At 46.2% G+C, this 12,900-nt stretch overlaps 1 long non-coding RNA gene across 1 annotated transcript; it reads right to left on the bottom strand.

Moving 5' to 3' along the window:
- Positions 1–1,039: 1,039 nt before the first annotated feature.
- Positions 1,040–11,307, bottom strand: LOC114624265. Its single transcript, XR_003711903.1, has 2 exons — positions 11,109–11,307; positions 1,040–1,357 (listed from the first exon to the last, which is right to left on the bottom strand). It is a non-coding gene; the product is annotated as an uncharacterized LOC114624265 (long non-coding RNA).
- Between the last annotated feature and the right edge of the window lie 1,593 nt (positions 11,308–12,900).

The raw sequence follows: 12,900 nt of genomic DNA, 5'->3' as shown, positions 1-12,900 counted from the left end.
AAGGCGTGCAAAGTACACTTTTAAAATCTTTTTTATTCATCTTATGTGTATGGGTGTTATGCCTGCATGCATGTCTGTGCACCACTTGTATGTCTGGTGCCTGCAGAAGTCAAGAGAGGACAATGGAGCCCGTAGAACTACAGCCATTATAGACTGTTGTGAACTGCCATATGGGTGTGGGGAATTGAACCCCAGGCCCTCTGGAAGAGCAGCCAGTGCTCTTAAACACTGAGCTGGCTCTCCAGTCTCTCAAGGTAAATATTTCATTTGCTCTGGAATTTGTTTACACAGATGAAGTAGTGCTTTGTAAGCTCCCCCCCATCTATTGCACTTTTGGGGACACACACCACTGAACTACCCAAGTTTGACCATTTAGGAACACTGCTTGGTCTCTGCTGTCCATTATCTTAGCATGTTGAGAGATAAGAGGATGAAGATTAACATATAGAAGCAACCAATGCTAATGGAAGACTGGAAACACATAACAAGGTACACATACCATGCAAAGAACAAACATTCTGGTTTTTTTTGTACTTATGCGAGGACACATGAGTAAAGCTCTTGCCCTTTATGCTCCAAATGTGGAGCATGTGGGTACTATGTGAGTGATCCACAGAGGCTCATGACTGTTCTGGCTCAGCAACATCAGAGCTTCTAGCCTTTCCCAGCTCTCGGCCCACAGCCGTTCTTGGAAAGAAGGGCCATTCTCTTTTCCTTTTATTTTAATTTCTAAGTTACATTTATTTATTTAATTTGTTTGTTTATTTATACGTGCATGAGTACGTATGTGTGTGTATGTGTGAACTCACTGTGTAGTTCTTGAACTTATAAGATGGATTAGTAATGTTCTCTCTATAATACCAGAGTAGTGTAGAGTCTTTAGCGATTTCAGATGTAGATGAATTGGAGAGCCAGGTCAGACACCATCAAACCCACTAGAGAAATGCATCCTTAGAGTTCTGCCTCTCTAGAATCTGCTACTGGTACCTCAATCTGGATGAAATAGGGTTCTTTAGAGACAGAACTAATAGAAGAAATGTATGTAATAAAGGGGGGTTTATTAGATTGACTTACACAACACTAGAAAGGTTGTTTAGTCCAAAAAGTGTCAACCTGGTGCTGAAGGCTTGGAAAATTCCTGAAGAGTCACTGGCATTCCGTTCATGTTAGAGAAGGCTGAAGAAACTTCAGTCTGATGTCAGAAGAGGACAGTGGCAGCAGACAGATGCACTGGCTCCAGACCCAGAGAAGGCAGGCAGCCAACACTGCTTTTTCTTTAGACTGGGCCACCTTTCAGTACTCAGCCACCTGCTGGAAGTTGCTCAATCCTGCCCAGGTTAGACCACTCTGGAAACACCTGTTAAAAATAAAATCTGGTAGTTCATTTCCAAATGAGCCCCAAGCAAGCTTAAGTCTAGTTACCAATGAACAGAAAACACTAGACCCTTGCTAACACTTGCTAGTCTAGCTATTCTCTCCTCAGGACCCAATATATCCAAACTCTCCCAAGCTAACCCATACACACAATCTAAGAACTTATCAGTAGACAACCGCTAACCACCAAGTTTCCCTGCAAGACATCTATCTCATCTGATAAGCATTAAAATAAACAAGATGTAAAACAGAATGAGCCCGTGGAAGGTTTTGAGCTGCTTGAGTGTGTGAAAGGACTGGTCCTGCAGATCCTAAGCTACAGGATTTCCATGACACAGGGCAACAACAGGATACCCAAGAGCCATTCCCTTGAGGATCCAGTATTGATCAGTATAGTAGAAGCCAGAGGCCTTGAACTAGACCAATGACTCATTTCAGTGAATATTTGAAAGTAAAGATATGTGGACAAATGGGTATGTCGTGGGACATACTGTGACACACTACAGATTCCACAACAAGATTTTTTTTTATTCTATCTTATTGTCTTTCGTTTTTGCAGGGAGGTTGCAAGGGCAGAGTGTGGATATGAAGAAACAGGGAGATGAGTGGGACTGGATGCATGATGTGAAATTCACAAAGAATCAATAGTTTAAAAAAATAAGTAGCAACTACTGACTTCTTGGTAAGACACTGGTGTGTCAGGACGGGAAGTCAATGAATTTCAACATAAGATATCTGGGCATGTCAAAACATCTCTTCCAGGGAAAAACAAGTCATTGCACATGACCCATGCTCCTCAAGTAAAAGAAAAAAAGAAAGCACAGTCTCCCATTGGTCTATTCATATTCCTTATTGGATGTGTTGCTTGAACATTTACTAAGCTAAGCAAATGGCTCCTAGATTTGTGTGGGGGCACAAAACAGAGGAGGCTTCCCAAAATGTTTACATGTTCTCCCATGAGGGTTTCATGCTGGATTGCAGTAACAGAGGTTTTGGCTTGTCCCTACAAGAAAATAGCCACAGACTGCCCTGCCAGATTGGGGAGTGAGGTCCTGCCCTTATTTGTAGACATTGCTTCCCAAATGAGAGAAACTTGACTGATCGTGACTGCTACTGGGTATTCATAGAAACATGTCTCACATGTTACTGTGCATCCTGAGCTGTCCATCATGAACTAGTTTTATGTCAACTTGACACAGGCTAGACTCCTTTTTGGAAGAGGGAACATCAATTAAGAAAATACCCCCAACAGACTGGCCCATAAAAATGCCTGTGGTGCATTCTTTTGACTGACAGTTGATGTAAATGGATTGACCCCACAGGTGGCGGTGCCACCCTTGGGTGGATGGTTCTGGATGGTATAAGAAAGAAGGCTGAGCAAGCCAGTGAGTAGCACTCCTCCATAGCTTCTGCTTCAGTTCCTGCCTCAAGGTTCCTGCCCTGTTTGAGTTCCTGCCCTGATTTCTCTCAGTGACGAGCTGTGACATAGAAATAGATGCAAGTTGAAATAAACCACTTTCTCCCCAGGTTGTTTTGGTCTTGGAGTTCTACTGCATTAGAAATCCTAAGCAAGACAGCATAGTTGTGTGGGCACACCCCACAAGTGACAGCTGCACTGTTGCTCTTTTCCTGAACAACACTCCAGAACAGTGGTGAGGGGACCCTCCTGGTGGGCAGAGAGCATTGGCCAGTGAACTTGGCTATGCCCTTGGCTTGGGAAGAGAAATGGCCAGACATGGATTATAAGCCAGTTCTCAGACTATGTCTAATGGTTTCACTGAATGGTTAGGAACTTAGAATAAACTTGATTAGAAAATGAATAACAGCCGGGCGGTGGTGGCGCACGCCTTTAATCCCAGCACTTGGGAGGCAGAGGCAGGCGGATTTCTGAGTTTGAGGCCAGCCTGGTCTACAGAGTGAGTTCCAGGACAGCCCGGGCTATACAGAGAAACCCTGTCTCGAAAAACCAAAAAAAAAAAAAAAAAAAAAAGAAAATGAATAACAAAGAAATGTAGGGAAGACATGCAAGCAAGGAGCTGAGATACAGCTCAGCTGCTGTTGCTGCACACTTTCTGTTGCTGTGATAAATACCGTGACCAAAAGGAACTTACGGAAGAGAGGGTTTATTTTGGCTTACGGTTCCAGAGGGATACGAGTCTATTCATAGCAGGGAGGCATAGCAACAAGTGGAAGACATGGAGACCTCACACCTTTAACCATGGAGAGATCAGATCTTTAACTGTAAGCACAGTGAAGAGAGAGTGAGTTGGAAGTGGAGCAAGGCTATAGACCTTCAAAGCCTATCTGCGGCCTCCAGCAAGGCTGTACCTCCTGAATGAACCTCCCCAAACAGCACCACCAACTGGGAACACAGTGTTCAAAATACCAGTGTCTATTAAGGACATTTCTCATTCAAACTACTACAGCTAATCCAGCTGGCCAGTGAGCCCCAGGGACACCCCCACCTCCATTTCTGCCTCTTCAGCACTGGGGTTATACGCAGACACCAGCATGCCTGGCTTTTTTTTTTTTTAATGTAGGTTATGGGGATTGAATTCAAGACTTCATGCTTTAAAAGCAAATTCTACCAACTGAGCTTTCTCTTAAGCCCTAGACTGGTAACTCAAAAACAGCAGAAATTTGTCTCTTGGGCTTCTAAAGGATGAGAACTTGAAGATCAACTTGTCTGAGGAAGACCTGTTCCTCCTAGATGGTACCTTCCTGCTGTGCCCTAGCAAGGAAGAGTGGATACATCCCTCACTCCTTCTATAAGAACATGGATCCCATTTGTTAGGACTCTGCTCTTCTAAACGAGTGACCCCCCAAGCCCATCTTTATACCACTGTGTTTGTGTTCGGACACTTCAACCGCAGTACCTCAGTGATACTTTGTTGTCTCTGAGAAAGGAATATACTTGCCAACAAATAAAGCAGAAGGCCACATCACAAATCTGTGTCTCTATCACTCTGAAGCAGCTGGCTTGAAGATAACATACAGCACCAACTGGGTGGCTAATAGACCTGAAGCAGAATTTTCCAGAAGGTTGAATGTTCTCTGCCTCACTGTTCACTGTCCAGCACTGTTTCCTCCATAGTCACGAATCATGGGTCTAAAAATCAAGGAGTGGGCATGGGAATGGAAGTACTACCCACAACCCCTAGAGACCCAATAGTAAGATTTCTGTTCTTTATTTGCACAGAAAATCTTGGTTCCAGAATGAGGAACTCTTCTGCAAGGAGGTACAATAAAAACTATATTGAACTGGATGTAAAGAAATCTGCACCCCTCCCCTACCCCCAGCCAATCTGAGCTTCTCAGGCTGAAGAGGAGTTAGGGGTTGGTGGAATACCTGACTGTGACTACCAGGAGAGATCTACAGTTCATGGCTCCCTTAGGGTGTCCATAATGTCACCAGGCCCTGGGGTTAAAGTCAATGGGACCATAAGGACCATAAGGACTCTCAAGCCAGGGAAAGCTGTGAGTTACCTGTCAGGTAAGAATCAAGACTGGCTGAGGTGCTGAGGGCAAATGTGCTGCAGAATGAGATGTGGAAGAAGGCATTTCTGACTGCAAGCTAAGTCCATGTGACCAGAAAATGATTTCAGTGGCCATAGTACTTCTTCTTTTAAGAATGTGTCTGGAGCAATGGCTCAGCAGTTAAGAAGCACTGGATGCTCTGGCAGAGGTCCTGGGTTTGGTTCACAGTACCTGCACGGCAGTTCACAATCCAGAGGATCCAACACCCTCTTCTAGCCTCCATGGGCACTACATACACGTAGTGCACACACATATGTATATGCAGGCAAAACACCCATATACAAAAAATGAAAAGGTTTTAAAATCTCAGACAGTTTTTCACTGTTTAGCTCTGGCTGGCCTAGAACTTTCTATGTAGATCTAGCTGGCCTTGAATTCACAAAGATTCACTTGCTTCTGTCTCCTGAGTTCTGGGATTAAAACTATGCACCTTACTCCCAGCAAATTAATCTATTTTTTAAAGTTATCTATGGGTATATAGTCACATATGAGGACACAGTACCTGTTTCCTTCATGTTTCTCCCCTAGCTTACTCTTCAATCACATGACCCATAGTCTTTGAGATATGAATGTCAGGCGGACTGCAAACACCACCAAGAACTGCACAGTCTCCTTTGGGAAGGGTTCAGGGGATACTTGGAATATACCACACGGTTAGTTCGTGTTGTATAGAACCATGGCCTTGTAGTCTTTACTGGGAGATAAAGGGAGATTTAGGAAGATGTTGCCAGTCATGTTGACATGCCACCATGTTGTCATGGGTGGACGTGGAAGTTTATGGTGTCAGCCTGACTCTAGTTATGGGCTGTCCAGATAGCTGAGAAAGCACTACTGATGGATAGGTTTCTGGAGATTTTTCCAGAAGATACTGAAATTTGAACCAGTGGTTGTGGAGAAGACCCACCTCGCCCAATGTGGGCAGCAGCATGTAAACTGAGCTGAGGTCCAGATGGAAAACAGTGAAGTCCTCCCCTCCCCTAGTTCCCTCCTCTAGGCATATTTCTTTTGCCCACGGACATCAGACCTCTCTGAAGACATCAGGCTCTCTGGGAAAGCCTTTGGACCCAGGACCTTCACTGACAGTCCTGGTCCCTGGCTGCAGGCCCTCAGCCTTGAATTGTGTATTTGTTCATTGGCTCCCCTGGTTCTAAGTAGATTTAACCTCACTAACTGTTCCCCAGGTCTTCACACAGGGGACTCATCTTGGGACTTCTCTGTGTCCACAACCATATATACCAATCTCCCTAATAAGTCCCTAGCATCTGTGTGTCTTGGGGTGGAGATGTAGACAAATGGAGAAGGCTGCTATGCTCTCTTGACCCTCCTCACTAGAGATGCTCCAGCTCATAGACATTGTATTACCTAAGCTCTTGTTCCTTCTAGGGCCACCTGTGTGTGTCCACTTGCAGTGACTGATGGAGGGACAAAAGGACACTACCTTCATCTCAGTTCCCATAGTCTCTAAAGGAATGAATCAGCTCCGAGATGGCCTCAGGAGATTGAAGCTATCTTGAAAGGCTGATCCACTCCTTCTCCTAACAGTGGGGTGGGACAGAGAGCTGTCCCTGGCCTTGGGCATTCATGGTTTACAAGAAGCCTGCCCTAGGCAGATCCTGTAGGCCTGCCGGACCAGAGACACAAAGCCTGGGGTTAAAACCTGGACACTATTGTGGGTAGGAGCATCCTTGCAGGCCAGGAAAACATAAACCCTGGATTTCCTAGATGGAGCAAGAGGAGCCAGAGGCCTCTGATCTGGCTAGAAAGACAGGTGCCCACAGAGACTTGCAGGCTTGTGGTTCCACCCACATTGTGGGCTCTTCCTATCTCAATACATGTGCAATCTGGGCACTGAGTCAGAGACAGATAGAGTCTACCCCACCAGGTGCTGTGTCTAAACCCTCACTTCCATTTGGCAGTGACCCTGGAACTCAGAAGCGCATGCGTCCTGCAGATGCTGATCCACAGCGCTGGCTAGCTGCCCTACTATGATCAGCCCAGTGCACAGTGGGTCTTGGCTTAAACTCGGGACAGCAAGCATTCCCAGACCCCTGGCAGGCTAGAGGATGTGGACAAGGTCACAGGTGGACTCCTCGCTGGAGCCTTATCCTACCCTTACCGGGAGCTCATCCTCTGCCCCTGGACTCTCTCTAGTGGCCTCTGAACCTGCACATCCTTCTCCCTCTTCTCTCGGAGCAGTGCCCTATCAAGAGGCCCTTGGCCCACTCAGCCTCCTCTTGACCACCTGGACTCCAAACAGTTTCACTCAGACCTGTCTTCATCACAGCTCCCCAGTCCCCGTCCTGTGGGGCAATGTCCTTTGTGGAGTCTTCTGACTCTCTTATCTGCCAAAAATTTTGGACCTCTGAGTCTTATTTAATAATTTTTCTCTCTTAATTACTTAGTATTGATCTGGAAACCAGAGCCCAGTTCCACTGCAAAGGATTACTAGCAGGCAGTGCTTATGGCTATTCACTTTCCATAATGTTACGTTCTGACCCCAACCATATCCCACCCACTCACCCATTAGTCCTGAGGCCTAGCCCCATCCTCCCAGCCACTCACTCGCTCGTGAGCACCTTCCCACTTCCTTTTCCCACAGCCTTACACAAGCTGGCTTGGTTATCCACTCATGCTTGAGGAAATAGGAAGCAGAAATAGTTAAAGATTCCAGAACTTTCTCCCACCACATCCACCCTTCCTGGCTTTCCCCTGAGAATTCCCAGCTACTTCCTTGCTTTGAAAGACTTGCCTTCAATCCAAACTTTAGGTTTTCTGTTGAGAAGACCCACCCTCCTTCCCTCTACAATCTACTCCATCCTGCAGTGGTCTCCCCACCCAGACCCAGTAACCCTGTTGACCTATCAGGGTCTAGACTGGAAGTGAGTATCGGATACACTTGACCACCCACTCTTCTTTTCCTAAGCACTGTCCATTTCTTCACGTCTCATCTAGCAGCCTCTCTGTGGAAACTTCAGAGTCCCCTTCAGGGAAGTTGGCCTCCTCTGTGTGGCCTAGTCACGTGGAAGTTGGCAGGCAATGCTGTCAACAGCAGGCAGCCCCTGGTAGAGTCTAAACGGTAACAGAAATAGGTGAGGAAGAGTCCCTGCGACAAAGCAAAGGTCCTGAAGTCTCAATGTGCCCTTTGTGTTCTCAAGAATAGAGTCTAGGGAAAGAGGGACTAAGGCTGTGTTTAGGGCAGCCTGGCTCTGACCAGAAGGGGCAGGGCTAGGTGCACATCAGCCCTTGTGTGAGCCTAGTCACTGCAGAGGCCAGAGATGATTTCTTCAGACTGTTCCCTTCAGCCTCTCTAGCCCCTCTAATCCATGGTAATAGGACCGAGGTGGGAGTTAGACAGAGGTTGCTGGGCTTCCATAAGTTTATATTCCACAGGAACAAAGGCACCAAGAGCATCATAGCCAGCCCTGGTCACTCCCCAGAACCCCTATCTCCTCAGGGGCTGAGTCTTAACAGGCCACACTCTCAGTGCTGAGCAAGCACTCCTGGGTAGACAGTGGAGGTGACCCTGGCCTCACATTAGCAGGCAGCAGAGTGACAGAGACCATGAAGGCAGGATTAGCCTTCTAGGCTGAAGCTCCACCCCCAGCCTAGACAGTGAACCATCTGACCCTCTCCTTAGGGACAGGGCCTCCGCTTTCTGGCTCAGCCCAGATTTCCGGATTCCTTTGCCTGCCAGGAGTCCTGAGGTGGAAATAATACAAAGCTCTGGCCAGCCCTCTCTGACCCAGAGAACTACGTGCACTTGGCCAACCTTGGGACTGCACCATCAAGGGGGAAGGGTCCCACAGTAGGGGCAGCTGCAATGTCCTGCCAGTTATGGTCAGGGTCACGGTTCTCCAGAGACCAGCCAGGCTTTTTTTTTCCCCACAGCTGCAGTACCCACCTCACCCCCAAGAAATCCAGAATTGTTGCTGCCTCCTTCCTCTAACAGCTGGACTAATGGGGGGTTGGGTCCCCACAGATCCTGGAGAGACTCATCCCGGCTCACATGTGACCTCCACAAGCTCCCCAAGAGTTGAACAGATCTGATATTGCAAGGATTCTAGAAGATGCAAAGGTGCTCTCCTGGGGACAGCAAGTCTAGGCCTCTCAGTACCAGGCCAGCACTTTACTGTAAACCATTCCATAGACAACTGCAGGCCACAGGCAAGCTCTGAAGCCCTTGGTACTCATAGCCTGTCATACACAGCTCTGATTTGAGCTCCTGTTTCTTCCTTGACTCTGAAGACTTGAGTCTTTTGAAAACCTCACAATTTAGGGCTGTTTATTGTCCCTGAAGCAGGAAGGTCCCCCTTCCTGGTGACCTTTTGACTCTCTGTGTCCATATGCCAGTCACTGTGGTGGCTCTTCCTGGGCCTGTATTACTGCCCTTGTGGGTTTCTCTGACTCCCTGCTGGTTCCCCTTTCACCAGAGAGAACACTTGAAAGTACAGTCGAGAGCTTGACCCTCTGGGTCCCCAGGGCCAGGCTCAGACTCTAGCCTTTATTCTCTCTCACTTCCTATGCTGTCTGGTTTGGGGTTTTTGTCCACATGCTGACCAAGTGTCAGACATAGGCTTCACCTCAGTTATATCTCTGCTTAGCCACTCAGTTAACCACTGATGGGTAGTGATCACTTTTTCCTCATCCCCTTTGGCTCCTCCCAAATTCCCTAATTTGCTGACAGGTCCTCTTATTTCCTGTCCACTCCCTCTCACCCCAGAGTTCTCCTGATTTACTGAATGTAATGACCAGAAATGACAAAGGACTCCCTGTTCTAGTTTGTTTTCAGTTGCTGTTATAAAACACTATGATCAACAGGCAAACTTAGGGGGAGAAATGATTTACTTGGCTTGTACTTCCAGGTCACAGTGTATCATTGAGGCAGAAACCATGAGTAATGTTGCTTCTTGGTTTGTTTGCAGACTCATGCTTAGCTAGCTTTCTTCTACACCCCAGGACAACCTGCCTAAGGAATGGTATTGCCCACAGTGGGATGAGCCCTCCTACATCAATTAACAATCAAGAGAATCCCCCATATACATGCCCATGGACCAATCTGATCTAGAAAATCCCTTAATTGAGACATCTTTCTCAGGTGACTCTAGGTTGTGCTGAGTTGACATTCCCCCAGACAATATCCACTCAGGACACTGGGATTCAGACCTCCTCAGAGGAAGGACAGCCTAATGGTGAATGCGGGAGCAATCAGCCTCAAGCATCAGGCACAGGACAGAAAGTCTGGGTCCCTATGGCAGGATCAACCAGAGAACTCAAATATGCTTGTGTATTAACCCCATGCCTATTTCTACTCATCTTTTTCCTGACCACCTATATGCTGTGGAGGACCACTGAGCTGTGTTTTACACACACACACACACACACACATATATAAATTATATATTTTATGAAACCACAATTCATCTACCATAAAAGCATCCCCATGAACAGACTGGGGTCCATGCTCTCTGTAATCAGATGTATGCAGCCAAAACTCCAAATATGTGATAAGACCTCTCAGGTGGCATTACCCCACTTTCCCAGCTCCAGGCAATGGCAAGCCTCTCTTCTACCTCTATTATTCTACCACTATTATTTTATATACTCTCAGCCCCTTCTTCTTTTGAGATAGAGTCTCTCTATGAAGTCTTGCTATTCTGAAACTCTCTGTGTAGACAATGATGGCTGGCCTTGAACTCACAGAAACCTGTCTGCCTCTGCCTCCTGAGTGCTGAAATTGAAGGAATGTACTTTTTCTCAGCACTTTAAAAGGAAGCATCAAATACAAGGTCTTTTACACCTGGCCTTTTTCATCAACAAAACATTTAAAGGTTCTGTCTTGTCTTTGTTTTGAGGCAGGGTCTTACTTTATAGGCCTGGTTGGCCTGGAACCTGTGGAGATCCTTCTGTCTCTGCCTTCCAGGTTATATGTGTACATCACAATGCCTGATTCACCATTTTCAAGGCCTGTCTGAGTTACAACATGTATCAGGGCTTCCTTCATTTTAATGGCTGCATTTTACTCTGTAGTCTGGACAATGTCATGTGGAGACACTTGTCACTTGATGGGCATTTTTGGGTTTTGTACTTAAAAATATATACTATTTTACTTTTATGTGTGCCTTGGGTTATCTAAAGGAACAGAACGGATAGAATGAATATATATTAATATATACTAAAGGAGTATTAGAATGACTTACAGGCTGTGGTCTGGTGTTCCAACAATAGCAGTCTCCCAATGGAAAGGCCAAGAATCTGGTAGTTGTTCAGTCCACCAGACTGGGTGTCTCAGCAGTACCATCTAGTGCTGGAGTCCTGAAGGATTCCTGAAGAGATTCTGTTCTTTGGTCTACGTTGAAATCCTGAAAAAAAGTAGGTTCTAACACCAGCAAATGAATGACTCACCAACAAAACAGATGAACAAGCCAGTAAGAGTGAGGGAAAGGGGAGGGGGGTGGGAGGTGGAGCAAGTTTCCTTCTTCCATGTCCTTTTATATGGGCTGCTACCAGGAGGTACGGTCCAGAGTTAGGTCTCCCCTCCTAAATGAAGCAATCAAGTAAATCCCTCAAAGGAATGCTCAGCTGCTTGAGTTCTAGTTGATTCCAGATATAGTCAAGTTAACAGCCGAAGTTAGTCCTTACAAAGTGTATGGGTGTTTTGCCTTCATGTATGCGCATCATGTGCATGCAGTGCCTGTCAAGGCCAGAAGAGGGCATTGGGTCCCCCTGAGCTAGAACTACAAGCCACTGTAAGGATCCACACTCAGGTCCCTGTGATTTGGCAGCAAGCCCTCTTAACTGCTGGGCCATCTCACCAGCCCTGGCTCCACTTTTTGGCTATGATAACAAATGCACATACGAAAAGTATGTGGGTCCATTTGTATGGATGTGTTTTCATTGCTCTTGGTTATACAAACACACATTTCTAGATATGGGTAAATCCATGGAACAAATGTCCTGATTACCAACCCCCCTCGAGACAAATTCAAGTTTCCTTTGGGGGAATTTAGAAGTTTTATGACGACAGAGACTTTCCTCTTATAATAGTGCAAAGATGGTTATTTGTTGTCACAGGTGCCTTTTAGAAATGAGTATTTTCCTGAAAGTATGCCATCCTCTTTCATTCTTATCACACGCATACAGAATTACAGAGAGTGAGGGAACCATGGTTCCTGGAAGTTCAGCTCATATTTTGGACTCTATTTACTGTCCAAGTAGAGAAGTGGAACACTTTGGGTATCTGGGTGCTTGTGTGCCTAGAGATTATTTCTGGATTCAGAGTCACTGCCTGAGTCCCAACAAGCCAGATTTGGCTGCTCATCCTACATAAACTCATTAAAAGTGCCAAGTTAAGGGGCTAAAGATATGGCTCAGTGGTTAAGAGAACTGCTGCTCTTGCAGAGGACCCAAGACAGACAGCTCACAACAACTTGTAATTCCACCTCCAGAGGCTCCTACACCCCTTACGGGTCTCTATAGGTACCTACACACCACACACACACACACACACACACACACACACACACCACGCACACACCACACACACATACAGAGACAGAGACAGACAGAAAGCATCCACTCACACAGACACATTTATACAAAAATGAAATGGAAATAAACCTTTTTTAAAAGAGACAAATTAATAAATAGAAAGGGAGTTATTTATCCACCATGGCTACATTGGGAAGAGGGATAGAGGGATCCAGCAATCCTCTGCCCCAAGTCCATCTTCTGAGCACTGACATGAGGTTAAGATTGGAGAGCTCAGGTGTGCATAACTGAGCAGCCCAGATCAAGGTATGGCTCCTTGATCCACCATTATTTCTGCTCCCAAATCTTTCCTGCAATGTCCTTTGACAAGTTGTAAATCTCCCTTCAGGAGACAAAATCCTCTCCCAGCTGTCCCAGCAGGTGCACCTATTCTTCTCCCAGGCTATTTCTGGGAAAATTCCAATTTCTTGGGGTTCATTGTCTCAACAGCCTGACAGCCAA

The sequence above is a fragment of the Grammomys surdaster genome, unplaced genomic scaffold (genome assembly GCF_004785775.1).
Source record: "Grammomys surdaster isolate TR1022 unplaced genomic scaffold, NIH_TR_1.0 205, whole genome shotgun sequence".
NCBI lineage: Eukaryota > Metazoa > Chordata > Mammalia > Rodentia > Muridae > Grammomys > Grammomys surdaster.
Note: the sequence above shows the minus strand (reverse complement) of the source record. Positions and strands in the feature narration are given on the sequence as shown.